Source organism: Equus przewalskii, chromosome 24 (genome assembly GCF_037783145.1).
Source record: "Equus przewalskii isolate Varuska chromosome 24, EquPr2, whole genome shotgun sequence".
NCBI classification, from domain to species: domain Eukaryota; kingdom Metazoa; phylum Chordata; class Mammalia; order Perissodactyla; family Equidae; genus Equus; species Equus przewalskii.
In genome coordinates, this window is record NC_091854.1 from 8222070 (window position 1) to 8249131 (window position 27062).

The following is a 27062-nucleotide window of genomic DNA, read 5'->3' on the forward strand; positions in this document are numbered from 1 at the left end:
TTTCCTGGACGTCTTCACCTACAGACTTCCTTCATATCTGATTGGCCAGGATTATGTCACATGTTCATAGCTAAACCAATCACAGACTGGAGGTAGCCCAATCACAGTCCACACCCTGCATCTTTGTATGAGGCTAGCTTTCTCCAAAGGTCATGGCTATGTAAGGAGATGGATATGAACAAAATTGGGGTGGTGTTGGAAAGGAGGAAGGAAGAAGGATGTTGGGTAGCAACCAACAATGTCTCTCACATAGGCTAAGTGGTCTCTGAGCTACACAATGTCCTGGACAACATACACAATCTACTGAATTCCTGAAGATGGTTCCATACTGTGTAAGGGCAGTCCTGCTCCGTTGTGTGTGTGCGTGTTGTTAATTTTGGTTCTTTTACTAGTTGCTCAGTGTATGTCTTCAAATAGCGTCCAAGAAAAGACCATGGGCTGATCTATTTTCTGAGTCCTTGACTATCTGAACATGTCTTGCTGTTGCCATCATTAATCGATGACAACGTGGTCAGACAGAAAACTCATAGATCACAATCCTTTTCCATCAAAAGTTTGTAGGTGTGGTTGCATTGTTTTCTGGCAGTTAGCATTGCAGAGAAGTCAGAGATTAGACTAGTTTCTGCTCTTTTGTAAGTAGGTTATTATTATTTTTTAACCTGAGTGACTGAAGGTCACTGAAGTGTCTGATTTTCTTTTATTCCTTCAATTTAAAAATGTGCTCACGATGCATCTGGATATGGGTCATTTTTCTTTAATTTTACCTAGAACGTAATGAGTCTCATCAGTCTGCATACTCAAATATTTTTCATCACAGGAAAGTAATTTTCAATCATGTCTTTGATTTGTCTCAGTTTCTCCTGTTCTTGTTCCTATCACGCATATTTGGTTGAATCACGTTTTCTGTCCTCTGTGTCTACCATCTCCTCACCCACCATTTTTATTTTCTCAGTTTTATAGAATATCTCAAGCGTGAGCTCCAGAATACTAACTTTCTTTTCCGCAGAGCCAGTGCTGGTCTTTATTCATTCGAATGTATACTTTCATGCTATGCTATTTAATACAAAACATTATATTTTTGGTATTGTTAATATTCTTGTTTACCTCACCTATCTCTCATTGCTGTTCACTGCACTCTGTTGTCTTTGTATCCCGTCCTCTTCTCTTTGTGACTGTCTGCACGTCTTTCCTAGAAGCCACGTTTTCTTGTATCTATCTGAGGATATTGTAGTATTCTAAAAGTGTTTTCTGGTTCCCCTGCAGGAGGTCATTTTCAGAAGAATATTCTTCATCTGGTCTTCTTCCGCATATTGTTTTTCTTGTTTCCAAGGACAGTTTTTCTTTTTCTGATTGCTCACTTTTGAATGAAAAGAGAAGGAGCCGGTTTCAGCTTTGCTCACATGCAGGCTGTGTAGACTTTATCTGGTTCTGCTGATTGGACATGTGGCTAATGATGGCATCTTCTCAGATTGATGGGCCAGTAAGAAGGGGTGTCTGCCCGGTTCTGATAACTTAGCTAGCATTGCCAGGGGTTGGCTCTGCTCTGCTGTGTTCCTACCCCCACGTCTGGTTCTCTGAGACCCTCCTCACTGTGCATTGCTACCAGGACACTTCTTTTTTATTCCCCAACTATAGCATTTTATTTCTGGTGATTATTCCTTTGAGAATGCAATGCATCCAACATCCCCAGTCTCATACACTTCCTAGAATTAGTCTCTAAATGAACGTTGAAAGATAGAGATGTATCTTACTCAAAATGTAACACCCGCATGGTAAAGGGATAGCTATCAGCTTTCTTGTGGTATAGACCCCAGGTCTCTAAGTAGGGGAATAGAGCAGCCAGGAGGAACAAAACCTCTTCCTGCCTCCCTTTAGGTGGTCAGAGATCCTCTGTTTCTTGCGGAAAAGGCCAGACCAATAGCCAGTTGTTTTTCCCTGCTCATTTTTAAATTTTAAGTGTCAATTCCGTCTAGATTTTGGCAGTGGTTTTCTGTTGGTTTTGCTTTGGGTGGTAAGTGGGTTTTTTATCTTTCTGTGGCTTCATAGGTACTTGAGAAGAAATTTAGGCAAATTTCTACCTGGGCGGTTAGTCTGGTGCTGTGATAAAAACCAATAGTTTTAGTTGACCAAACTGCATATGAGCCAATAATGCACTCAGCTGCAAAAAAACAAAGAAAAAAAAAAAAAGAAAGAAAGAAAGAAAGAAAAAGAAAGAGAGGCGATCTTGATGTACAAATCAAGCTTGGCTGTATTCTCCTTGTACTCTGCCTTGTTTAAGCTACAGCTGGGAACTTTGGGGCCCCTATTATGAACAAAATTTCAAAAGGTTCTTTGATGAATAAGAACAAGTTCGAAGGTAGATAAACAGGATGCGAAAAGCCCATATATCATGTTGAGGGAGTGGAGGTGGTTAACTTTGAAAGAAAGATGACAAGGATAGGGAATGGGGGAACCTTGATCACCGTGGTAAAATATTCAAATAGTGGTCATGTGGAAAGGGATTCTATTTATCCTGGTTTGCTCCAGAGAGCAGAAGAAGGAATGCTTGGAGGAAGTTACAAATGGGTGGATTTGGCTCAATATAGATTGATTAACGATGGAGTGGACATCTCATAAAGAAGGCAATGAACCGCCTGGCTCTTTCTAGAAAATCCTGGTCAAGAAGATCCTGGCTGATCACTCATCGAGGAAGCTATGGAAAAAATTCTGATATTGGGTGGGAAGCTGGGTGATCCACTGATCCATATTTTAATGATCTCAGTTTTGAGTTTTGCCCTTAAGGATTCTGCCTTTTGGGTTGTCCGAGTGACTCGGCTTCCCCTGCAAGGAAAGCGTGGAACTGTGAGAGCTCATCTGCTCCAAATGTTAGGCTCCATCCAGTCAAATGAGGACCTAGGAGAGGCAAATTCTACTTTCTCTTATGCTCTCACTTCTCAACTCACACGGAAGCAAAGGCTACTTCAGAAGCAGCCCATGACCAAGCTTCTGTCAGGAAAAGTAGGGGGTAGGAGCAAACGGGGGTTTACACGTCATCTCCCATAGTCCTCACACAGCCCTGGGAGGCGGCTTCCCAGACAGAGAACCCGAGACACAGGGGGCTTGCCAAGAACAAGAAGACCTTCCTTCATGGAGCCAGCAGGGGCCCCAGAGTTTCCATGGAAGAGGGGCTCAGGGGCAACAGTTGGGTTGGAATGAGCACCTGGAGACCATCACGAAGCTGCATCTGCTTCATTTGCATTTCCTAACCATGCATTAAGTCACATTGCCTATATAAATCGTGCTGTTTTTATTTTGTTTTGGGAGTGGCTTGAGGGGCAGATGGAGATGGGGATCATAGAGCTCCTTCATCTCACCCTCAGCCACTCCTTGCATCATGTGGGACGAGTCAAGGTTTGGACTCTGGTCTAATTCCAAAATTCAGGCTGACCTCATAGTGAGCGGAAAGACCTCTTCAAATGTTGCTGGGATTTGTTTTGTTTTGGTACTTAATTTAAACTAATATAACTAAATAAGGCAGGAGAAAGCAGACTGCATGATTGAGCCTGTTTTACTGAAGACTCCCCAAATACAGAAGCCTGGCCTGGAGGCTGGCCCGTCTTCGCTCCTGCTCCGTCCTGGCTCCAGCCCCTTTGCTGGCCCCTTCCTCCGACCCGCAGGTGCTGCCGCTTCTTGCAACACAGGCCGGAGGATCCCCACCTGCTGCTTCCCAGGGGGACGCGCAGTCAGTCTGGGTCAAGTATAGAACTCTTTTTTTTTCCTTTCCTCTTACAAACAAAAATGCCTTCCCTGTTTGTCCTATTGGGCTTGTAGTCCCAGATGTGTCAGGAGTCGGTTCCTGTAAAGGAGCCCAACCAAGGGGCTCTTCCACTGCATTACATAATGGCAGGGTTCACGTCACTTTTCCATTGGGTTTGGACTCTGCTGCAGAGTCCTTTGGGGATGTTCTGAAGTTCAGGCTCCTTCAGAGCCAGGAGAGAAAGCCCAACAGCAAAACAAGTGGAAAGAAAGAGAACACTGGCCACGTGGCCTTGGGTCTTCTCCGAAATGCCTGCCCGTATCTGTATTTTCTGTCTGAAGGTTGTGAACGATCTTAACGCTAGGTCTAATGTTTCCCCATCATATCAGTCTTCCTCTCTTGTCTTTGAACATTTACCACCACTGACCACGTCTCTTCTGCTTGAGGCTGCCCCTCGCTTGCTTTCTGTAACGCTGCACTTACGGAGTTCTCCTTCTATTTCTCTAACCATCTCTCTGCTTCCCTTAGCGGAGTATTCTGCTTCTCTATCCCCTTTGCCCTGCCACTTACCTTCACCTTAGCATCCCTTCAGATCCCTTGTTTTAGGCCAAACTTCAATAACAAATAATTCAAAAAATTATAATGGCCCAATCACAGAAGAAGTTGATTTCTCACTCATGTGTTAGTCCACAGTGGCTTTTCCTGTTGGCAGGTGGATTTCCTTTACCCAGGAACCCAGGCTCTTTCCATTCTCTGGCTCCACCATCCCCTAGACTCTAGGGCGTACCTGTGACCCGCATCCAGCCAACCAAAGGGGAAAAAGAGAATGGAGGAAGCACAGCTGCTTTAAGACTTTTGCCTGAAAGTGACTCTCATCACCTCTGCTCATTCTCTATAGGAACTGCCTAGTCACACAGCCATCTCCAGATGCAAGGGAGTGGGAAGATATAATTCTTGGCTGGGAAGCAATTCTTTTTTTTTTTTTTTTTTTTGAGGACGATTAGTGAGCTAAGATCCACTGCCAATCCTCCTCTTTTTTGGCTGAGGAAGATTGGCCCTGAGCTAACATTCGTGCCTATCTTCCTCTGCTTTATATGTGGGACGCCTGCCACAGCATGGCTTGGTAAGTGGTGCTAGGTCCATGTCCAGGATTTGAACCCGTGAACCCCGGGCCGACGAAGCAGTGTGTGCCAAGTTAACCACTGTACCACCTGGCTGGCCCCAAGCTGGGAAGCAATTCTGTTCTATGGCAGGGGAAATGGATTTGGTATACAATCAGCCATGTCTGCCACAGCCCTCAAGTTTTCTCCCAAGACTGTCATCCTTGGTGAACTCCTCCATTCTTGTACTTTCCATTTTACCTCAGCATTAATGACTCCTAAATCTCTGTTTCCAGTATCAACGTCACCTAGATGTCTAGTCTTGTATCTCTAACTTTCTCTTAAACATCAGCCACCCTCCCTTAACCCTAACATCTCTCCCCATCCAGAGCTGGCTCGTGTTCCGGCCCTCCCAGTTCTGTCATTGGATCACCATTCTTCTGGCATCATCTGGAATTCTTGCCTCTCGTCCGGGCCCCAGATCCAATGCATCTCTGAGGCCTCACTGATTTGTCCCTTTTCCTGAGTCCAGTCTCCCTTTTTTTCTGATCTATTTTGAATGCTTTTGACAGGCTAATCTTTCTGAAACACTTATTTTATGCCCCTGCCAAGAAATTCTCCTTAAGAACCTATGATTCCTTGTCGCCACTTCAGAAATGTGAAACAGTTTTAAATAGTAACAGCCTATAAATAAGACAGCTTGTTAGGCAAAATAGTTATTTTTTAATCTGAGGGGCAAGTCGAGTTCAGTGTGATGGGGTATAACAAGCAACAGAGGAGGATGCAAGAAATCATAATTCTGGCTTACCCCCATCTCTAACCAAATCGCTGAGCCTGTTTCTTGTTTTGTACAATTAGGAAGATAGCATCTTTCCCATCTGACATCTGTGAAGTAGGACAGATTATCTCTTTGGGTTCCTTCCAGCACTAGGATTGATGATTTTAAAAGTGCAAATTCCCCTGTCTAATTTTTTAAGACCCTCCATAATTTGAGCCCACTCTCTCTCTCCAGCCTCGTCACCCACACCCTCCTAAATGCTTCCTCTGCTCCCTCAAGTTGTCTTCTCTCTGTCCCAGATGTGCCGAATGCAGTCCCACCCAGTGTCTGTGCCATGCTCTCCCCTGTCCAGAACCCCCTCCCACTCCTCTCCGCCCATCTATGTCCCCCCAACTCTCCAGGTACGTCAGGAGCCAGCCTGGGAGGATTTAAGGCATTTAGAAGGACATTGCCCCCCACCTGGCTCTGCCACTTGGGAGCTCAGGGACCTCAGGAACACGTGTAAACGTTGCTTTGTAAAATACCATCACTACATAATTTACTCCTGTAATTGCTTCACGGGTTAGTGTTGTTCCTCCAGTGAACTGCCTGGCTGGCTGGATTAATTGAAGATTGTTTGGTTCAGTCAACAAATTTTGCCTAAGATTGGACCAAGTGAAGTTGCTGATATTTGACTGCTTTTGACCTTCAAAAAAACAGCAATTTCCTTTGTAAACTGAATAAAGTACTCTAAAAATATTTGTTATTCTTTCCACTCAGCTTAGTCAAATCCTCCAAGGCAGGGGAAGCCAGCATCTGAGAGCGAGAGTTGAAGTCACCACAGAGGTGATTGCCGTGTTTTCTCTCAGCGGTCACTGTCTTTGCTGAGACTTTGGGAACCGAGCTACCCCCAGAGGAGGGGCACATTCTAAACAATGGCTGCCCATCTTGGAAAGCTGGTCTCAGGGCCACAGAGCAGCAGGGGGCTCCAAACCCAGGCGAGAGGATGAAAGACTTTACATTGTATCTATATCTGAGGGCCCACGTTTTCACCAGCACCAGACTGAAGGCCCGTGGTGTTTAGAAGGACAGATTTTAGACCCAGGTCTTGGCAACTGGGCCTCCCTACCTCAACTTTCCACAAGGGAACTAGAGTCACTGAGTCAAGATCTTAGGAATCCAGGTCCTCTCCTTGTTTCCTTTTTGTTCCCAGAATTCAGTCCTTATCAGAAGATAATAACGTGGTCACTGTGCAGCGCATGCGGGGTTTGGGGGGGGGGGGGCAGCAGACAGCGTGAGTTTTGGAATCAAGCACACCTGGTTTAAAATCCTATCTGTGCCATTTACTAGACACGTAAACTTGGACAAGTTACTTAATTTCTTGAATCCTCAATTTTGTCATCTGAAAAAAGGGACAAAAATAGGATTTTAAAAAATCTCAAAATTTTTGTGAGGATTAAATGAGACAATGCATGTGAAATGGCTAGTATCTGACAGATAGTAAGCCCTCCATAAATGATAGCTCTTATTATTGTTCTAAAACATGAGCATGAGCTGACTGGGTCTTAATATTTGTGAGTTTTTCAAATAAGGGAAGTTTTCCTCCACCGTCTTGGTGACTTTGCTTCAGGCCAGGTTGCTCGAGTGGGAACATCCCCCAGGTGGTCTCGCATGACGGAGTTGAGCCCTACCTGTGAGGTGTCTGCATGCGAGCCTGGTTGACAGTGCTGGGCTTCTCTTAAGCACTCAGACCCCTTCTTACTCAAGCTTATCTTTTCTTCAGACTGGGTCTGGGATGCCATCACCAGACAGGTTTGGCTCTGTGAAGAGTCGGCCTGGATGTCTCTATGATCTGATTCATTGACCATGGACCACAAGGTTGGGACATCTTAGTTGCTACTGATCAGCCCCTCAAGCCAAAGGAACGTCAACTTGGCCCCTTTTGTGCACCCTGTGGAACAGCTACTTGGGGCTCCGGAGGGAGTCTGACTGTTCCACTTTTCCTCTGTGACCTTCATCTTCATTTCTGCAGAGTGAGAGGATGGGGATTCGGATTGAGGAGGAGATGCACGCCCAGGAGGGCAGGAGGGGAGCTTGACACAGAGGCCCTCACTTATCTCCAAAGGAAGGAGTTTCGTTGGCTCCATTTATCCTCTCCCTTTCTTGCCCCCATCCATGTAGGATAATGCCTTTACGAGGAGCTTCACTTCAAGAGCTCCTGGGCTGCTGTGTCTATGAGCCTTTCTAGGCAGCCCCCAGGGAAATGGTCGCCCTACATGAGTGGTCACTAACAGCATGCTGAGACATTGGGCAGAACCCTGAACCAAACTCATCTGCTTTGTCTCTTCAGATCCAACATAGACACTCCCAGAATCTGGCAACATGACCGTCCTTGGAAGAGACTGCGGTTGCCCTGGGGGATGGGGTGTCTTGTAATGTGCAGTGACCGTGAGGTAGGGGACCACTCCAGCTCACTAGCAAAGCCCCAGGGAGTCAGAGCCGAGTGACTCCTGAGGCCCTGGAATCCCACAACAGATGCTCCCGCATCCTGCCATCCACCTTCACCAAACACGACAGGAATGCCAAGCCTCCTGCCCTAATCCGCTGGAACCTGGAGCCTGGGAGGAGGTCGCTCTAGGGTCAGATTTTAAAGTCTTGCCTTTTTGTCCTTTTTTCAGAAGAATTTTGTTTGTTGGTGAAGATCTTAAGGCCAGAGAGCTGAAAGCCAGGGTCCATGTTTGCAGGTGCAGAGGAGGCTGAAAGTGACAAATGTTAGACATGGAGCAAGTAACATCATTATGTATGTTAAGAAAAAGCAAAAGGTTAAGTATGTCTTTGTGCTGCATGGAATAGTCTGCTAATATTGGATGATGACACCACCCATCCTCCTTGTAAACTCCCTTTCTAGGAAATAATAATTGCTAACATTCTTAAGCACTGACTATGTGTCAGGCTCTATGTACTTTTCATGCATTAAATCATTTATTCCCCACAACAGCCTAATGAAAGAATTGCTATCATTATTCCCACTTTATAAATGAGAAAACTAAAGCACAGAGATGTAAATAACTTGCCCAGTGTCACTGAGCTAGTAAATGGCAGATTTGGGCCCAGGAGGTCAGGCACCTCTGTGCACTGTCTCATTTACCAGGTTCTCTGCCTCTCTAACGTAAGGCCTTCAAGGCCACGGCCAAGTCCTCCAAAACACTGCTTTGTGCTTCTCTTCTCCCAGCACTCGAGCAAGAGCAGCAGCGTCTGCATATTAAATACACTTATGGTGAGCCCAGCAATTAATGAGAGCAGAGGCAAACCATTTCTGTTAAGAGCCCCTGCAGATGTTTTATCTACGATACTTGCCGTGCTTCCTGCAAGAGCCCAGGGCTCGTGACTCATTCAAGATCTCCGCTCTCTCCTTTTCTTCTGTCAACATACTCCTCGCATTTCCCACCTTGACTTCCTCCTGAGCTCCTGCACGAAAATACTAAAATGGGATTTCCATTTAACATTTGTTTTATTATATGGTTTTCTTATCACATGAATCAAACCACATTCCAGAACCACAGTTGCATCAGGAAAGGCCGCTCACCAGCCCCAGCGTCAGCAGGGAGGGCCAGAGGTGTGGGCACACGTGATGGGGTTCGGTGAAATCGTTGGAGTCTTCCTTATCTTGTAAATGCAGTACAGAAGCTGTGGCTTTTCTCCCCACACTAGAGATAGGGAAACTGAGGAGCAGAGGTGTGGCTTGTCCAAGCTCCAGCACGTCTCCCGAATCCTGGTTTGGGATGCCGATGGCAGGCCATCCTCTCCCTCTTGTGCAGGGCCTCAGGACTCTGGGACACCTCGGCCCTCGCCCTAACTCCTCAGGCTGTCCCTTGCCCTGGCAGAGGGACAGGCCAAGTTCTGCTTTTGTAGGGGAAGGGAGGCTGCGATTTACTTGCTCGTGTGCTCCTTCCCTCATCCTGATTTCTCGCCTATTTGGCAGAGCCAGAAAGTGGGGCAAGTCCAGGGTCACGCTGGAATCTCTCGGGTCGCTGGGATTCCCCTGTGGCCTCAGGAGCTGAGCAAGCCCAGAGAGTCTAAAGCTGGTCTACCATTTGCCTACAACTGCGGCTAAGTCCAGATAACATGGGCCTCTTCCAGGTCCCCCAGATGCTTAGGGTGGGTCCAAATTACACTGAAAAGGATTCAGCAAGTTCCCAGTCTGGTCCACACCCATAATTCCCAGAGCTGAGTGACTCAGGGTTTCAGAAGATACCTCAGTGCTAACTCACCCCGCTGAGGAAAGGGTGTTTCATATTAAGGGCTGTGTCACCTGTGGGCCAGAAACAAGTTCTCGGTCTTTCCACACCAGCTTTCACTTTCATCCTGGGGTTAGAGATGGGAGCTGGCATTGTGCTACCCCGTTTTAGCCAGAATATAGTGACGTTGCCATGTTCCGCGGAGACTCCTCAGTGGGTCATGGTGTCCTTGACCACCCTCTCCCCGAGCTGATTTTTCATTTATTGACCAAAATAGAGAGAAGAAGGGTAGAGGTGTTCACGGGATTTGGAGTAGAGGATGGTGTCTACACAGCTGGAGGCTGACCTGCAGGAGACTGTGGACACGGCTCTGTCACATGCTGTAGGTGTGTGCACTTGGCTGATCCTCAGTGGAGGGTCTTTCCTGATCTCACTCCCTTGTGCTCTGATACAACTGAGTTCCGGACCTTTGGGCTGAGTAGCTGAGTCCTATTCCAGCCCACAGGTGACACAGCCCCTGAGTGTGAAACAGCTCTGCTCAGGGAGGGGCATTTAGCACCAAGGATCTTCTGAAGCCCTGAGTCAAAAGTCTACTCAGAGCTTCAGCCACCGGCGTCTTGGAAGACCTGCTTCTAGATTCAGCTGAGAAAAGGCTGTGTGTTCTGAGAACCAGAGTGTTATGCAGACACGGGAAGACCCTCTGTTCTGAGGACACACAGAAATTCACAGACATGTCCTGCTGGACCTTCTCAAGTGGAAGAGCAAAGGCTGAGTGCTGGCAGGACCCCACAGTTTGATGATTTCCACAGTTATCATTACTTGTATATATGTTTATATATAAGTTACCTATAAATTCTGCAGGTTCTGAGGTAGACCCTGCAGGGCACAAGTTTTGGAAACACAGTTTTTAAGCAGTGTCTCACCTTTCATATACATGTGCCTACTTTGACTCACAATATATATTTACTGCTGTATTTTTATTTATTTATTTTTTTGAGGAAGATTAGCCCTGAGCTAACATCTGCTGCCAATCCTTCTCTTTTTGCTGAGGAAGACTGGCCCTGAGCTAACATCCATGCCCATCTTCTTCCTCTACTTTATATGTGGGACACCTGCCACAGCATGGCTTGCCAAGCAGTGCCATGTCCGCACCCGGGATCCAAACCGGTGAACCCCAGGCCACCAAAGCAGAACGTGTGCACTTAACTGCTGCACCACCGGGCTGGCCCTTGTATTTTTATATTAATAAATCATCAGTTAATGTAAATGTCAATTTACAGGGGAATGATTAAGTAAACTGTGGTATACCCACAAAGGATAATCTGTAGACATTAAAAATCAGACTAATGACATAGAGAAGTACTTATGATATTTTGCTAAGTAAAAGAAGCAGACTAGGGGCCAGCCTGGTGGTGTGGTGTTTAAGTCTGTGCACTCTGCTTCAGCGGCCCTGGGTTCACAGGTTCAGTTCCCAGGCATGGACCTAGCACCACTCGTCAGCCATGTTGTGGCGGCTTCCCGCATAAAGTGGAGAAAGATTGGCATAGATGTTAGCTCAGAGCCAATCTTCCTCACCCAAAAAAAAAAGCCAAAATGAAACAAAGCAGACTAAAATTTTATATGAACTGAATTTTGAACCCCTTCCCCTATAAAACCAAGAAAAAGCAATGTTTTATATATTTATATGTATATGTATATATATTGAAAAAATACTAAACTGATATGTATAGATATTTATGTATTTATCTTTCCTTTTGTGATTTCCTACAGTGGCTATAAATTACTTTTATAATTTAAAAAATATTATTGTTTTTTTAAAAAGGACACTTAGAAATTGTTTATTTTGGAAACTCATGGCTTAAGACCCTGGACCTTCCAGCAACATACGCAAACTGTGCACTGAAGTCAAGTGCTGATGACGTGGGTTGGGCCCAGGGAGCGCAGGCCAACAATTGCCAGGGTCACGGCTGCAACCCTCCCCTTCATATCCCTGAGCTGGTTAGTCCTCGAATCAACTGATAAAGTAAAACAACACACTTTGTTCATAAGGGCAGCATAACTCACATTCTTAATCCCCGCCATGGGGCATCCGGGCCTGTGAGGGTCTGCCCCACTGCCCCTCTGGGCTGCAGCTGGTCCACCTTCAGGGGCAAGCAGGCAGCACCTGCTAAGGAGGGCCAAGACCTGCCGGTGGCCGGGGTCTGCTTGCCCACGTTAATACCCTTAGAGGAAAAGGGCCCTGTTTACCCTCACCCTAATGCCCGAACCAAATAGACCCAAGGGTGAGCTGGAAGGGGAAAAGGAGTCACAAGATGGCGTCCCTCAGCCTGAAAGGTATGGAAAAGGTTGGATGGCAAGGAGCTGGCTTTGCCTTGGTGGTAGTAGGGACAAGAGGGGCTCCAACTGGCTATGCTAATGGGGTCCCAGGCACCTCTCATATCAGCCAAAATCCCCTCTGACCCCTTGCCCAGATGTTGGCCAAAGGGAAACCCTCCTCCTGTGCCCTCCCAAAGAGACAAAGCACGGGGCCCAATCCTTCCGGCTATGCTGGTCTCGATTTGACTCTTAGGGTGATGTATGGAATTTGGCTTTGGAGAGTCTAGAGGGCACATGGGCAGTGCAGGTGCTAAGTAAGGGTACTGAAAGCAACAAAACTATCACTTATTCATTCATTTGCTCACCTAATGCATTTTCAGTGCTTACCCTGTGCTCTGGGGTTACAGCAGGGAACACGACAGATAAGGACCCTCTTCTCATAAGGCTGATGTTCCAGGGTGATGGGAGAGACCTGATAAGGAGGCAAATACTAGATGATAATGATAAGAGTTATGGTGAAACTATAATCTCCTGAGGTACTGAGAGTACCCGCTAGACGCCATGGGCATTGTGCAGGGTACTTGGGTCCTGCGTAATGCCCACGGTGTCCAGCAGGGGCCCATGAGGGGGAGGGGCATGATTCCCAGTCAAGGATGAGGGGCCCCTCTGTCAAGGGTGTTAAAATTCAAGTTAGGCTGCCCTGTTTGTGTGTGCGCGCGTGTGTGCCCCCTTTGTGTGTGTGTGTGTATGTGTGCATGTACCGGGGCCCTCCCTGTTAACCTAAGTTGTTTCTCCTCCTGAGCCTTGTCTCACTGAATGGTATGGAGGCCCCGGGGGGGTTGATTTACGTGTGGATCTGTCAGAGAATGGAAGGAGTTCAAAGAAGCACCGGGGTCCCCTGTAGATGGTGAAGATAACAGGGATCTGACTTGAAATCTCCGGGGTTCCCTGTCCCCTGCCTCAGAGCCCAGCCTGATGATCTCACATTTGAGCTTTCTGGAGAGAGGGGCTGCAGACCAAAGCAGGAGAAACTTCTGTCACTGAGAACTCCGAGAGACACAGGGCTGTGAGCAGTCCTAACTGTGCACGGTTATGTACGTGTCTAGTGTAATAAATGCTCCATCACGCTAACTACTTTACCACTATTTTAATGACAAAACAGGAGACAGAATTGGGAAGGGGGAACATTCCACAGAGACATGGCTCAGGGCTGAGGTTCCTGGGCATCTGTAAGGCCTGCAGCACGGGCAGTGTCTGGAGCCTGCAGACATCAGCCTTCTCCCAGGACAGCCACCCGAAGAGCCAGGAGGGCAGCCAAGGTCCAGACAGTGTCCTTACCAGAAGGAAGGAAGAAGGAGAGAGGAAGACGTAGAAGGACAGGGAAAGAGGTCAAATCATAGCTCCTTTTCCTTTCAGTCCTTCCTATTCCTCAGTAAGCTGAAGGCAGAGAGTATCGGTAGAACGTGTGCACAGCAAGATGCGAAATAAAAACAATTGCACAAGTTCTGTGCAGTGTCTCCTCGGGTGTGGTAAGGATGAAATACACAGGCATGTACAAGCTATGAAATATGAACTACATAATTTCAGTGACTCTACATATGAGTTAAATGCTCTTATGTTTGCATTTAAAACAAGTATTGTGTGATATAGAGATGAATGGTAAAATTCATGCTAATAATTTAAAATGTTAATTTTTCTTTACTTAGAACATTATATAGCAAATAAAAACCACCATGGCAAATAGAGAGAGCCCATGGATGAAGTGAAAAAGCTTTATATTTTAGTACTTTTAAAGATATTCTTCCCCCTGCATTTGAACAGCAGACTCCATATTTTCATTTTGTACGGGGCCCCACAAATTATGTAACCGGCCCTGGCAGGGAGTTTATGTACATGTTGTAGGTTTTCACAGTTTTTCCATGTCACCATCCTTGGACCCCAGGAGAGCCTTGGGACCCCTGCCCACCTCCCCATCGTGAGAAGGAGATGCCTGGACTGTGGACTGAGCAAAGATGCAGCAGGACAAAGTTGTCAGAGGGAGCTTGAATGGGGCAAACGGCCTCCCTCCTTTGTTTCTTTGATTTATCTTTCCTCTCCTCAAGAATCATAAAGTCTAGAGGGCTCAGACGAAGGTGCAGGCCACCCTCAGCCAGGTTTTCACTAAGGCTCTAGACCTTTCTATAGCCTGTAAAAAACCTGGCTCCTCCTAGAAGACGATTCGGGGGCTTGCGGCCAAAGACCCAATTAGGAGTATAATTTATTCCCCTGCATGTATATCTATGTGCATCTCCCTCAGGGTTTATCTTCATAGTAGGGGCTTGCTCAAAGATTTGGGGTTCTTGGTTGGGACCCCCAAGTATGATCTCAGCGTGAACAACGACGGAGTCAGCTCTCCGCATCCATCCCGGTGCGTCTCCCTCCTGGAGTCTGTCAATGCGCCAGGGCTGCGGAGAGAGAGGTGAGGACTGACGGACTGGTGAGAGGCCCCTGCGAGGGAGAGCTGGGAGAGCAGACCGCGGGGGAGGCCACCTCCCCCAGAGGCAGGCAGCGGATGCGGGGACGTGAGGAGCGCTTCTGCCAGCGAGCCAGCGAGTGAGGACAGGGGAATCAATCACTGCCAGCCTGGTGACACCACCACAGCTCCTCCTGTCAGCGGGGCTGTCCTCTCCTCACCTACGCCGGGAGAGGGAAGTCCGGACGTGGCCTGGGCGGGTGGGGTGAGTGCCAGGGCAGTGCCTCGCCAAGGCTGCAATCTCGCCCTGCTGCCTCTCCAGCACACTCGGGGCTTGTTTAAGTAGATTCGCCCGTGCCCAAAGTATCAACCAGAGTAAAACAAAACCCCTACAAATGACTGAGCTCCCTATTCAGGAAAAGGGGCAGGGCTGCAGGGTTCTATCTCCATGGCACCATTTTTGGTCAATGGGGAATCAAGGCATATTACTGGGAAAATTCATTCATTCATTTCGTGTTTATTATTTACCTATTTTGTAAAAGAAGGGGGTATTCCAGGAGATGAGACAGACTAAGAAAAACCAGAGTGTGTTTCGGTGACAGCAAAGTTTAGCTGGCGTTTGGAGAAAATGAATAGTAGAAATAGTTAGAAAGGGTAGGGAGTCTGGAGCTTGGATTCTATTTTAATTCCTTGGGCAAATGGAAGCCACTGAAGATTTTTTGTTGCTGTCATCGTTGTTTTTGAGATATTATTGACATGCAGTAAAATCCATCCTTTTTAGTGTTCTGAGTTTTGCAAATGTATATAGACGTGTAAACACCCCCACCGTCAAGGTGTAGAATGTTCCCATCGCGCCACAGAGTTCCTTACGTCTCCTCGCAGTCAGCCCTTCCCCACAGTAGCCCCTCATAACTGTTCTCTATTGCTATCGTTTTGCCTTTTCCAGAATGTTCTATAAAATGGAATCATACAGCAAGTAGCTTCTAGAGTCTGATTTCTTCCACTTAGCACAACATGTTTGAGATTCATCCGTGTGTCTGTGAGTGTCAATAGTCCGTCCGTTTCTCGCTCAGTGGTACTTTATTGTGTGGATCTTTATCCAGTCATCGGCTGAAGGGCGTTTGGGTTATTTCCAGTTTTTGGTGATTATGAATAAACCCACTAACTACCTTCATGTACAGGTTTGTGTGTGAACGTAAGTTTTCAATTCACTTGGGCAAATATCTAAGCATATAAGAGTAAGATTGCTAGGTCAAATTTTAGCTTTATTAAAAAAATAAAAATTAAAAAACCCTGCCAAACTGTTTTCTAAAGCAGCTGTGGTGTTTTGCGTTCTCCCCAGCAGTATAGGGAACTTCCAGGGAACTTCTGCTTATTCCACATCCTCACCAGCACTTGGTATCATATTTTTTATTTTTAGCTGTCCTAATAGGTGTGTTGTGGAATCTCATTGTGGTTTTAATCTGTGTTTCCCCGATGACTAATGCTGTTGAGCACCTTTTGGTGTGTTCACTTGCTGTTCTCATACATCTTTGGGTGAAAGATCTTTTCAGATCCACTGAAATGCATTTAGGAATGCATTTAGGAAGATCTTCCTGGCAGCAGAGCATGGCCTGGCTGCTCAGGGTGTTGAAGGAAGACCAGCAGCCCCTGCATCTCCCAGGAACTTCTCAGAAATGCAGCACCGTGGCCTTATCCCAACAAGATCTCCAGGTAGTGTATATGCAAGTTAAACTTTGAGAAGCTCTGGTATACTGGAAAAATTGGAGGAGAGAAAAAAACCCCGTAGGGGCTAACTTAGGAAACTGTTGCAACAGGGAGGACTCAGAGAGGCTGAGCAGTCAGAAGGCCAAGGAAGGAAGACCACACATCTCCTGCCGCCCCGATCTGGAAACCTGGCTCAGGGTGGGAGTTCCTGTCTGCTTCCTTACCTGGGGCCCACTGCTGGAGGAAGGCTCGTGTGTTAGCAGAGAGGGTCTTCAGGGGAAACCATCCCCTGGAACAGCAGACACATCTGTTCAGGCCTCCAGTCACACCCTGTAGGTCAGCAAAGCAGAACAGGATAGGATTCTGTTTCATCAGTTACTGCAGCCAGGACTGCCAGTGCTGTGTGTGGGCACGGAGATAAGGCTCAGCCCTCAGATGAAAGTGCATGGTCTACTCAAGGAGACAGACAGACACGCTTACCATTCAGCATAAGAGTCGTAGCAGAGAGATCCATAAAGTACTGTACAAGCCAAGAGAAGGCAGAGGGTGAGGTGGGCAAAGTAGGGAAAGGGCAGGAGGATTCAGAAAAGAGTTAACTGACTTGGATTTTAGAATTTTATTATTAATAGCTAACATTTACAGAACACTGACTATTGCCAGACCCTGTATTTCATACGATTATTGTGTTTAACCCTCACGGTGCTATGAGGTAGCCCCATTTTATGGATCCATGGGCACAGGGGATTCAGGAACTTGCCCCAGGTCTCACAGCTTGATTCCCACTCTGTCTGGCTCCAAAGTTTGTCTTTTTAATTGACCATGTGCTGTGAGCCAGGGGCTGTCCAGAAGAACCCTAGGGAGAACAGATGCAGAAACCAGCGCCCCTGGCCCACGCAGCTCCCAGCAGTCTCTTGCCCCAGCCCCAACTTTGCCCAGAGGGACTGAAGACATTAAACAGCGGCCGAGACAAAGCCTTCTAGCACCTATGGGAGACAGGCACAGGCAGGAGACACCCAGCTTTCTTGTTTGCTGCTGAGCTGCCCTTGGTCAAGCTTCCATGGTCATCCTCTGCTCCAGCTGCTGCCTTTCTCTGCAGGCAGAGCTGAACAGTATCAAAAGCTTGGCTCTCCTTGGATCCCACATAACTGTGGATTTCTCCCCTATCTAAGGAGATAAAGCCAAAGACAGGCTTTTGCTATTTCTCAGCCTCCCCTGACAGCATAGAGGTCTGTGCATTGTAAAGATTTCCAAAAAGGAACTCTGTTATAGTTTTAAAAGTAAACCTGAAGATGCAGGGTAGACATGACCCTCAGCGTATCCTTGCAAAGGCCTCATGCCCCCTTGACCTGTTAGTTGGACCTTGTAAACTCCTTGAGTGCAAGGACACACATCTCTACACTCCTCTTGGTGCCATCATGTTGTGCTGGCCCAAGACAGGTGTTCGGGCAGTGTTGGTTGAGCTGACAACCCTAAGAGGCTGGAGCTCGGAGAGGCTGTGGCTCACAGGAGTGAGGGGCACAGACTCTGGAGCCAGGCTGCCAGGCTGACTTCTGTCTCTGCCACTTCCTAGCTGTGTAAGATCAGGCAAGAAACTTAATGTCTCTGGGCCTTAGTTTTTCCTCTGTAAGACTGAGATACTAGTCTCCCTCCTAGAGATGTGAGGTTTAAATGAGTTGTTACAAGTAAACTGCCTAGAAAAGTATCTAGCCCATAGTAAGCACGAGATAATAAGCATAATGGGAGGGAGAAGTCTTTAGAATTAGACCTGGGTTGAAACTCAGCTCCATCCCTTTCTAGCTATAACCTCAAGCAAATTAGTGAGCCTGTATTACAGCTCCCATTTCTGACAAATGGGGATAATACCTTCATCGGAGGATGAGGGAGAGGATTAAAAGCAGTAAAGGGCTGGCCCACCGCCTACCCCAAGGAAGACTGCTGTAATCACCTGGTTTCTTGATTCACTTGTCCACGTGATCTGAGGGTAGGGAGACGTGGCTGTTCTCTGGTAAGGTGCCTTCCACCCCAACCAGGATAGAATGGTGAAGCAATTGGAGGTCGAGGGCAACCAGGCAGGTGGGCTGTCTAGAAAGAACCTAGCACTGCTAGGGCAGAACTAACCAGACCAATTCAGGGGGAGGCCAGACTGACCATAGCAAAACGACCCCTACCCCAGAAAGGAAACAGCAGGAAACCGGAAGCTGCAAGGCCGCAAAGGAGGGAGGGAGGACCAGGTGGACGCTGGGTCTCCCCGAGCCATGGTTACCCAGAGCCTCTGTGCATCTCTGCCCTTGGCAGTTGACTGGGAGCCTGGGCTCCGTCACAGCTCAGTAGCTCACTACCTGTCTCTCGGTATTTCAGGCTCTGTGCAGACAAGAGCCCTTTGCTCCTGCTGGGACTGGCGTGCTCAGCAAACCTGACAGACAACGTGCAAAATCAGAGTGCTTCCAGCAAAGCGGGGCGAGAACAAGGACGAGGAGGAGATAAGAAGCAAACAGCTGCAGAAGATCAGTGGAGAAACTCAGGCTCTTGGTGGAAATATGACACAGGGTGGCCAAGGACACTGCTGGGTTTCTGTGCAGTTGGCCTTGAGTGGATGGCCTGATGAGGCTTTTTATCACCTTGGTCTTCGGATGCATCTCCACCATGACCACAGCAGTGAGGCCCCTTCCACGCCTCTGGGTACAGCCTTCGGGAGCCCCTGAGAAGGAGTGCATGGACTAGGGGGTGGGAGCTGACTCCAGAGAGGTGGGCAGGCCGGGATCACAGAGCATCTTGGCTGCACAGCCCAGGAATCTGACTTACGTCCTGTTAGGCAACAGGCAGCCAGCCACGGGCTTGAGGCAGGAAAGCGGAATGATATGATGGGTGTTTCAGACACTTCTTTCACAGCTGTGTGGAGGATAAGCTCCTTGCTAAGATAAAGGAAACATGGGCTAATTTTCTTCTTAAATGTACTATATTTTCCAAGTCAAGCCTAAATCACTGACTTTGCTTTTCTCCGTGTATGTTTGATTTGATCTCTATAAAAGGTTAAGGAAAACTTTTATTATCTTAAGCCTTTGATGAGGCCCTGATTTGTCCTCTCCCCGCCATGTGAAGCAGAGCACGGAGGAGTAAGGCAACTTTCCCAAGTTCGTGCAGTGGGTTCTTGGCACAACCAGGGAGGATTTCACGGTCTGGATTCTCAGAATTGTGCTCTAACTGGATCCTGCTGCGAGTCACCCACACTCACACTTACCTCCTAAAAAGTCACTTTCAACTGAGAAGAAGAGAGATTATGCCCAAGCTTTGGAAACTTGGCTCTGAGTCGAGGTCCCACGTTCGACTTTTGCTGATCGCTGCCTCAGTTTCCTTCTGTGTCACCAGTCTTGCATTGTCAATGTTTCTCAGTGAGTTTCCCATCAGTGCCTTCACTGCATCATAAATGTAAACACCACCAAAGTTGACCTTGAGCCCAGCATGACTCTGAGGCCCCAAAGAAACCTTCCTTAGGAACTGTGAGGAGTAAACAAATGTTGAATAGAGAAGTCAATGTTGACTGCCTTCTCTTCTGACATCTCCCATGTACCTCTTCCTTTACTATGAGAATTGGTTTCAGACCCAGGAGGATGTCAGCAGTGTCCTAACTGGCTCAGAGCTGTGATGGCTGCTTCATGGTCCGCCCCACTGCCCTCTATCCCCAGAGCATGCCCGGCAGGAAGAACCTGTGTGTTCAGGATGTTCATGAGGCTGCATTTATAGTGTACTGCAGATTTCATGTAAATATTTCTGTCATTTGAAGTAGAGAATGATATACCATATATCCCTTTAATTAATTGATCTCAAGCTATGCTATTCCCAAAGGCAACATAAATGTCCTTCATACAAAAGGCTTCCAAACTGTCCAGTGACACACACATGTTTCTGTCTGGCTTTGCTCTTTCCATCATGCAGTCGAGTCCTTTGCTTCTAGCCCATCTCTCATGTACCTACCCTTTAGTCCTCTGAGGAAAATCACAACAACCCAGGTGAAAACCCTGAGGTCACACAAGTAAACAAAGTTTGAGCTTTTTTAAACAGGATGTTGTTGGATTCAAATTGGACTTTGGGCTAAGAGGAATGAACAGTGCCTTTTACTGCAACCCTAGGCATCCAGGGAAAAGTACAGCAGACTTGAAAGGAACCAAGCTGCAGGCAAGTTAGGACATTTCCAAAAAAAATAGAAAATAGAAATCTGTTTGTACTTTTGGAGCATCAACGAGTAAGCTATTTTCAGTTAGGTTAGTAAAAGCATGTTTAAACCTGTTTGCAGAGACAGGCTCATAAAACATCCTCGCCAGAAAGCAGAGACAGGAGTCGGGGGAGGTGGCAGTCCCTGTATTTTCCCTTAGTGAACTGAGTGTTGTCCCAACAGGCAACAGGATACAACATTTGCCTTGGTCTGAATGAAGCCCTGAACAGTGCAGCCGGTGCTGTATTTCATCGTGACACCAACTGGCCCCTATTCTCCAAGCTCAACATCCCCCTTCTCTCTAAATGAAACCTAGCCTGGAACAAGGCTGTGCTTACAAGAGAACTCACAATCAGCTCAGTCCATGGGTAAGGGTGGCAAATGGTGACCACAGCTGGCAGAAATCCAGCTGGGAGAAACACCCTCGTGTGTGCCTTTCAGAAGTCTGAGCGGTCCAGCCCATGTTGTACAATAAGCCTCCCCCTTATCTTGACTTTAAAGCCTCAGAGGCCATCTTTGCATTTCCAATCAGTCACTTAATGTGTTCTGTGTCACTGTGGGATGTATTTCTATGACTAAATTAATAGTGAAGGTATGAAATTGTTATTTTTCTCTTTTACCCCAAGTCCCCCCCCCAGGCTAAATGGGGACCCCAAAACACAATTATTGTCAATAACTATCCCAGGGAATTCAGGAAAAGCTGAGAATAATGTCCCTTAGGATCACTTTTTAGAATCAGCATTTAACCACAAGCCTGAATATTTCTTCCTTTTGCCACAAGAGAAAAATAATTCACTGGAGAAATCGTGTTGCCAATGAAACTGAAGCAAGAGCATGAAGTCAAATGTCCCCCATAAATCTTCCAGCTGGGGAAATGAGGACAGCTTCCCTAAAAAGGGATGAGGCTGAAGGGAATTGTGTTATCATCCTGAGCCATGTTTACAAGACAAGTTTAGGGCGAGCGCAATTTTATCGGGACAAAACCAGCTTGCTAGCCTTGTTTCGAAATGCATTTGAAAAAGTTAACTAAAGCAGAACTAAACATTTACAGAGAGCTAGTAGAAAGAGTGTTTTTTTTTTTAAAGAGTGTTTTAAAGCTTATTTGCTCAAATTTCCAATAGTTAGAATTATTAAAATATGAAATTGACATTTGAAAAGCCACATCGTTAATTTAAACCAGGCTTGATTCATACGACTTTACTGACTTTCCCACTACATTATATTTACATCTTCTGTTTTTTCCCCACTTATTATATCATAAGCATTTTTTCCATGTCATAGTCTTATCACTTAATTTATATATTAATATTCCAACCACTGAATGCACCATAAATACATTCTTTATTCTCCTTTTGGTTATTTAGGTTATTTCTAATTTCTGTTATAAATAATACTCCAGAGAACATTTTGAGGACCTCAGCTTATTTCAGTATTTGAGTTACTTCCTTAGGATAGATTTCTAGAAGTAGATACAATATAATAGTATGTACATCTTTATGCCTCTGGATACAGTTGACTAGATCGTTTTTTCCAAGAGATTATACCTAGTTACCCAGTCATTAGCAAGAACGAGAAGCATGTTCTCACCAGCTTTGGGTATTAAAACATAAAACTTGCTTAATTAAATAGCAAAATAATTTTCGGAAGCTTTAACATTTTTAGGTAGCAAATACGTCCGTCTTCCTCTGTTTTCTTAAGTTGCTTTAAACTTAGAAGGTTGTCCCCTTCCTCCTTCAAGGGCATCCTGGGCCGCAAGTGATTCCTACCAGCAGCCGAGGCTGAGAACCGCTGGTATAGAAGGTGGGGATCCAAGTCTGTTTTAGAGGGCCAAATAAAAAAAGGCACGTTGGGGAGGTGGAGGCAACAGTTTCCCTTTTAGGGAATTTGATGGAAGGCAAAGAAATATGAAGGCAGTTCGACAGCAGGGTCGAAGAAAGGTGCTTTTAACCATGGGGTAGATGAACCGTGTTATGTTTGAAGGCGGGGGGGGGATTCCACGGGAAGGGAGAGAAGGGTGTAAGAGACCGAGAGAAAGAAAGAGGAAGCAAGCAAGGATGAGGGAGAGGATGGGGCCAACCGCCCAGGAAGAAAGGTCAGCATGGGCAAGGGAGAACTGCTCAGAGAGATGTGAGGGAGGGAATGGGTGAAAGTGAAGGAATGTTCGAGGTGTTCGAGATGCATTGGCTGGCCCTGATCTTTTCAGTGGAGCAGGTCAGCTCCTGGGAGTGGGGTCAGGACAGTGGAAACCATGTGAACAACTACTATAAAGGGACAAGAGGGGAAAAAAGGGATGTGTACTTAAAGCAGCCAGCTTGGTCCACTGGTCAACAACCCTCTTAATGCAAGTCCCCACTGAGAAAGGGGAACACTAACCACTAAAATTAGGGTTGGACTTTATTAGCTGTCATTTATGCACATTAACCTTTCAAGTTTGTGCCAATGAGCTGGCTCTATACATTGTATCAGCCAGGTTTCAGTCAGAAAAGCCAGCCACTATGTGTGATTTGTAATGAGACTTAAAATGTGGATTAGAGCTGAAGCAGTTGTGGGACCTGGTGAAGAAGTCTGTGCAAGGCTGTTGCCTCCACGGCTGGTGTCGGGACTGAAGTCACATAGATCAGCAGGGACTGAAAACTGGATGTGCAATGAGGGAGAGCAAAGACAAACTGGAACTCATGAGGACAACTGGTACCTGTATGTCTCGCCGTCTCCAGCCTTAAGGATGTGAGTGACCTGCAGAAGCAGCTGGGGCCCTTTGTCAGAGTTGCCCATATACCTGTTCCAGGTTCTGGAGGAGCTGTAGCCCCACGCCAAGAGGTAGGCCAGCAGCTGCTTAACAGGAGATGAGAGCTGCCAGGGTGCCTGGTGCCTACACAAGACCTTCAGAGCATAAAAGTAGCAGCTGCCTCACAGTGGCCTCCCAAATGTCACCCGGAACCACGGAGGGAAGGGAATTCTGGGAAACTTAGTTCAATGCAGCTGAGTAGACAACCTACAAAGTCACCACACCCGGTCTCTATGTTCAAAAGTGTTTTGATGCAGTCCACAGACTTATGCAGGAATCTGGGACACGAAGCAGACAGCAAGCAACGTTTGAGATTTATAAGAGCAGAAACGCTAGCCCAAAGGTTACTATTTGGACCGAAGTCGCATTTTGTGTTCCCACTGGCAAAGTGACATTCAAAACTTCGGTTTTTGGTCCTCCATGAGAGTGAGACCTGAGACGCCCTCTCTCCGCTGGCGGTGGCAGAGGGGCAAGGCCACTCCTGGTGCAACTGTTGTATAACTGTCATTGCAGCCAGAAGTTTGGGGTAAGAGTTGGCCCAGGGTTTTTAGAAGCGTAGCCTTTAGTGAGATTTTTCTTGTCTCGACAACCCTCGGAACCTAGCGGTGCTGAGGGATCAGAGTGCCCCCACGGCCTGCACCCCAAACAGCGCCTGGCGGGAGTGGTTAATTCGGGTGGGAGCAGCTTAGCTGTGAACTCGAAGACTCGACAATGTCCCAGATCCTCATAAAGCCGCTCACATATTTGCCATCTAACGAAGCATGGCTGAAATAACACAATCCCCTGGCTGTAGGTTTGAGGAATGCAGCATCAGCCAGCCCCCCGCCCTGTGGCTTCCGTTCCTCTCCTCGGAGGTGGCCAGCTGAGGAATCAGCCTCTTGGTTCTGAGCGAGGGGGGACAACGTCTGTTCTGACATGTGCCCTGCCTGCTTCATCTTTCAGCTGGCTTCAGACACGAAAGGAATCAGTGCCAAGCTAGAGACTAGACAGCTATGTCTTCTGTATTTAAGCTCCAGTGGCCACAGCCGATGCCCGGGAAAGGGTTACATTTTAGTCAGACTCAGATGTCATTGTTTTACTACACATGTGCAATCAAGGAGGCTGGAAAGCCGGACTGCTTAATAGGACCTGAGTTAGAAGGATTTTGGAAACTGTTCTTGGAACTGTGAAAAGCTGGCTTCCCAAAGCTTCGCTCAATCCCTTCTTTTTCTTTCCTCCTCCTCGGTTTCCTCTTCCTTCGTCTGCCTTTTCCTTTTTCTGTCCATCTTTCTCATTCCACAAACACCTAACCAAGTATTTACTGGGATCAGGCCTGTGATGGGATCTGGGAGTACCCGGGAGTCAGAGCCTCTGCCCTCAGGGGACAAATCAATAAGCACAACACTGTCCGGCGGGGCAGACACAGGGCGTGGGGAGATGTCAGGTGAGCTGAGTCTTGAAAGCAGGAGTTACCTGGTGGTCTCCTTTGTTTTCAGTTCTCATTTCTCTGCCCAAACATCCTTTTTTTGTACCCTTTGCCCACTACTGGACTGAAGAAAGGAGGAGCCCGGCAGCCGGTAGTAAACCTTGAAGTCACGCTTCCTAACGGCCATCCCTGGACCCCACCTCCGGGTAAAGAAACATTTTCAAACACCAAACTCTTCTAACTTCCCGACTCTCCAGAAATTCCCAAAGGAATGTATCAAACACCCAATCACCTGCCCACTTTTAGTTAGAGCCGGTTAAGTCCTCTCAGCTGTGTTGGCCTGTTAAGGTTTCTGCAATTCTCTTAGAACACACACACACTTCACTTTCAAGTCTCTTTCCTGTTATTCACGGTTTTCCTGGCTGTGATGCTAGATTTTGCTGTTGCCCTTACTTTCACTCATGCCCCATCCACACCAAAGCTTGTAAGGTGGACAGAAACTGTTTCAAACATGATTTGGCTCCCAGCCTGAGAGCTGAATTTATCACCCACCTGTCCCCTGATATCACACCTGTCTTCCCAAGAGGAATGTCTGGTACCTGGCCCAACCGTAGCCTGATGGCGTAACTGCCCAGGAACTGGAACCAGCTGTTAGGGGAGGGGCTTTAGAATGCTGACATCGCAGTCACCAGATCTGCAAAACGGTATTGAGCAAAGTGTGAGATTACTCTGAGGCTGAAGGCTAAACTTAATGAACATGTAAGACCTTGAAACTAGGTACGAAGAGAGACCCCCTTTCTGCAGAAACTTTAGGAGCAGATGTCACTTCTCCGCACTGCCTTATGAAAGCTGCCGCTGGCGTCAAGAAGACAACCTAAGGGTCTTGGAGGCTGCTGTCTGCCTGATGACCAGAATGCTCTCCTTACGCTGTATGGCACATCAGAAGGGCTGGGGGTGCCCTGGACCAACAGCACTGGCATCACCTGGGAGCGTGTTAGAAATGCCGGATCTCGGGTTCCACACCTGATTTGCAGAAAGAGTCTGTGCAGTTTGACAAGATCCCCAGGTGATTTGTGTGCACATTACTCTTTGAGAAGCTCTCCTGTAGTTTTATGGCTAAGCCAGCACTGCTGCATAAAATCCTCATCTGAGGAAACTGAGGATTTGAGGTGAATGACTTATCACAAGTCACATGGCGGGAACTAGAAATTTCTTAACTTCTACTAGTTCAGAGCTCTTTCCACTGTATCACTTGCCTTCTGGCAACAGTCAAGGGAGATTAATAGCGGCAATGGATACTCTTCCTGAGCTCTCTCCACATGCCAAGCACTGTTCTAAGTGAGAGAAGTTATTCAATTGCACTGGACCTATGAGACGGGGACCTTCATTTTTCCATTTCTCAGCTCCTTCAGTGGTGGAGCCCCAGAGGCAGCTAGTGTATTCCAGCCTCTGCTGGAGTTACCCACCTGGAAGCTGGATTTTGGATTTCTCAGTAGCCACTGGAAGCAGCAAGAAACAAGGGAATGAGACACAAACAGGAAGCTAGCTGTGTGACACTGGACGAGTCACCTCACCTCACATTGCTCTTCTAATAAATGAGGCTAGACTAGATGATCTTTGAGGCAATTTCCAGTCCTCAGGTTTTAGGATTCTAAATCCTTTCCTGGGTATCTACTGATAACTTTTCTTCCGAACAGCTTTGATTTAGGATCAAAAACTGTCAGCCCAGAGCAGAGGATGGGGACAGGGGTAGGAGGCAGAGGCACATTTTACTGTGACAGGGACAGATGGCAAGCCCTGTGTCCAAATTTTGCACCCAGCCTGTTGGCGAGCCTGCAATCTGCTGTGTGGCATCTTGGGGTAATTTCAATATGGGTGTCCTACAAAAGATTCTGAGAGTGACTTAAAAACACTTCTTGCAATGGCACCCCTTTAAAGGATACCTTTAAAGATGTGAAGCTGGTTGGGCCTGGAGTTTTTCCTACAAACCCCATATCGCAGTTAACTGCCAATGAATCAGAAACATATGGTACTCAACAGGCTTCTCTCAGAATGTGTGCTGTTTAATGGCCTAGAGAATCACTGTTTCTCAAAACAGTTGGGGCTTGTTACCAAATCCAGGACCTCTGAAATCCAGTTTGAAATGTATTGTCAAACACACCATACTCTCCAGGATGGGATTAAAGCATCATTGCTCCATCCATAGGAGAGTATTTTCCAATTGTACCATTTGGTGATTGTGATTCAGAGCAGAGTCTGATTAGGACCAAGGTTTGAAAGACACCTGACCAATTATGCCTAAGTAAATACAGCTTAAATCACAAGTAAGGACTACTTTAGTCACAGTGCAAAAGAA

At 46.9% G+C, this 27062-nt stretch overlaps 2 long non-coding RNA genes across 3 annotated transcripts; one reads left to right on the top strand and one right to left on the bottom strand.

Moving 5' to 3' along the window:
* Window positions 1-11878: 11878 nt before the first annotated feature.
* LOC139079067 (uncharacterized) lies at window positions 11879-19838 on the top strand. Of its 2 annotated transcripts, XR_011532339.1 has the most exons (3): window positions 11879-12165; window positions 16143-16312; window positions 18665-19838. It is a non-coding gene; the product is annotated as an uncharacterized lncRNA (long non-coding RNA). The 2 variants fall into 2 exon arrangements; XR_011532340.1 differs by lacking the exon at window positions 11879-12165 and having other exon boundaries at window positions 15178-16312; window positions 18665-19346.
* Window positions 13280-25368, bottom strand: LOC139079068 (uncharacterized). The gene is made up of 3 exons (XR_011532341.1): window positions 25259-25368; window positions 16531-16636; window positions 13280-14591 (listed from the first exon to the last, which is right to left on the bottom strand). It is a non-coding gene; the product is annotated as an uncharacterized lncRNA (long non-coding RNA).
* Between the last annotated feature and the right edge of the window lie 1694 nt (window positions 25369-27062).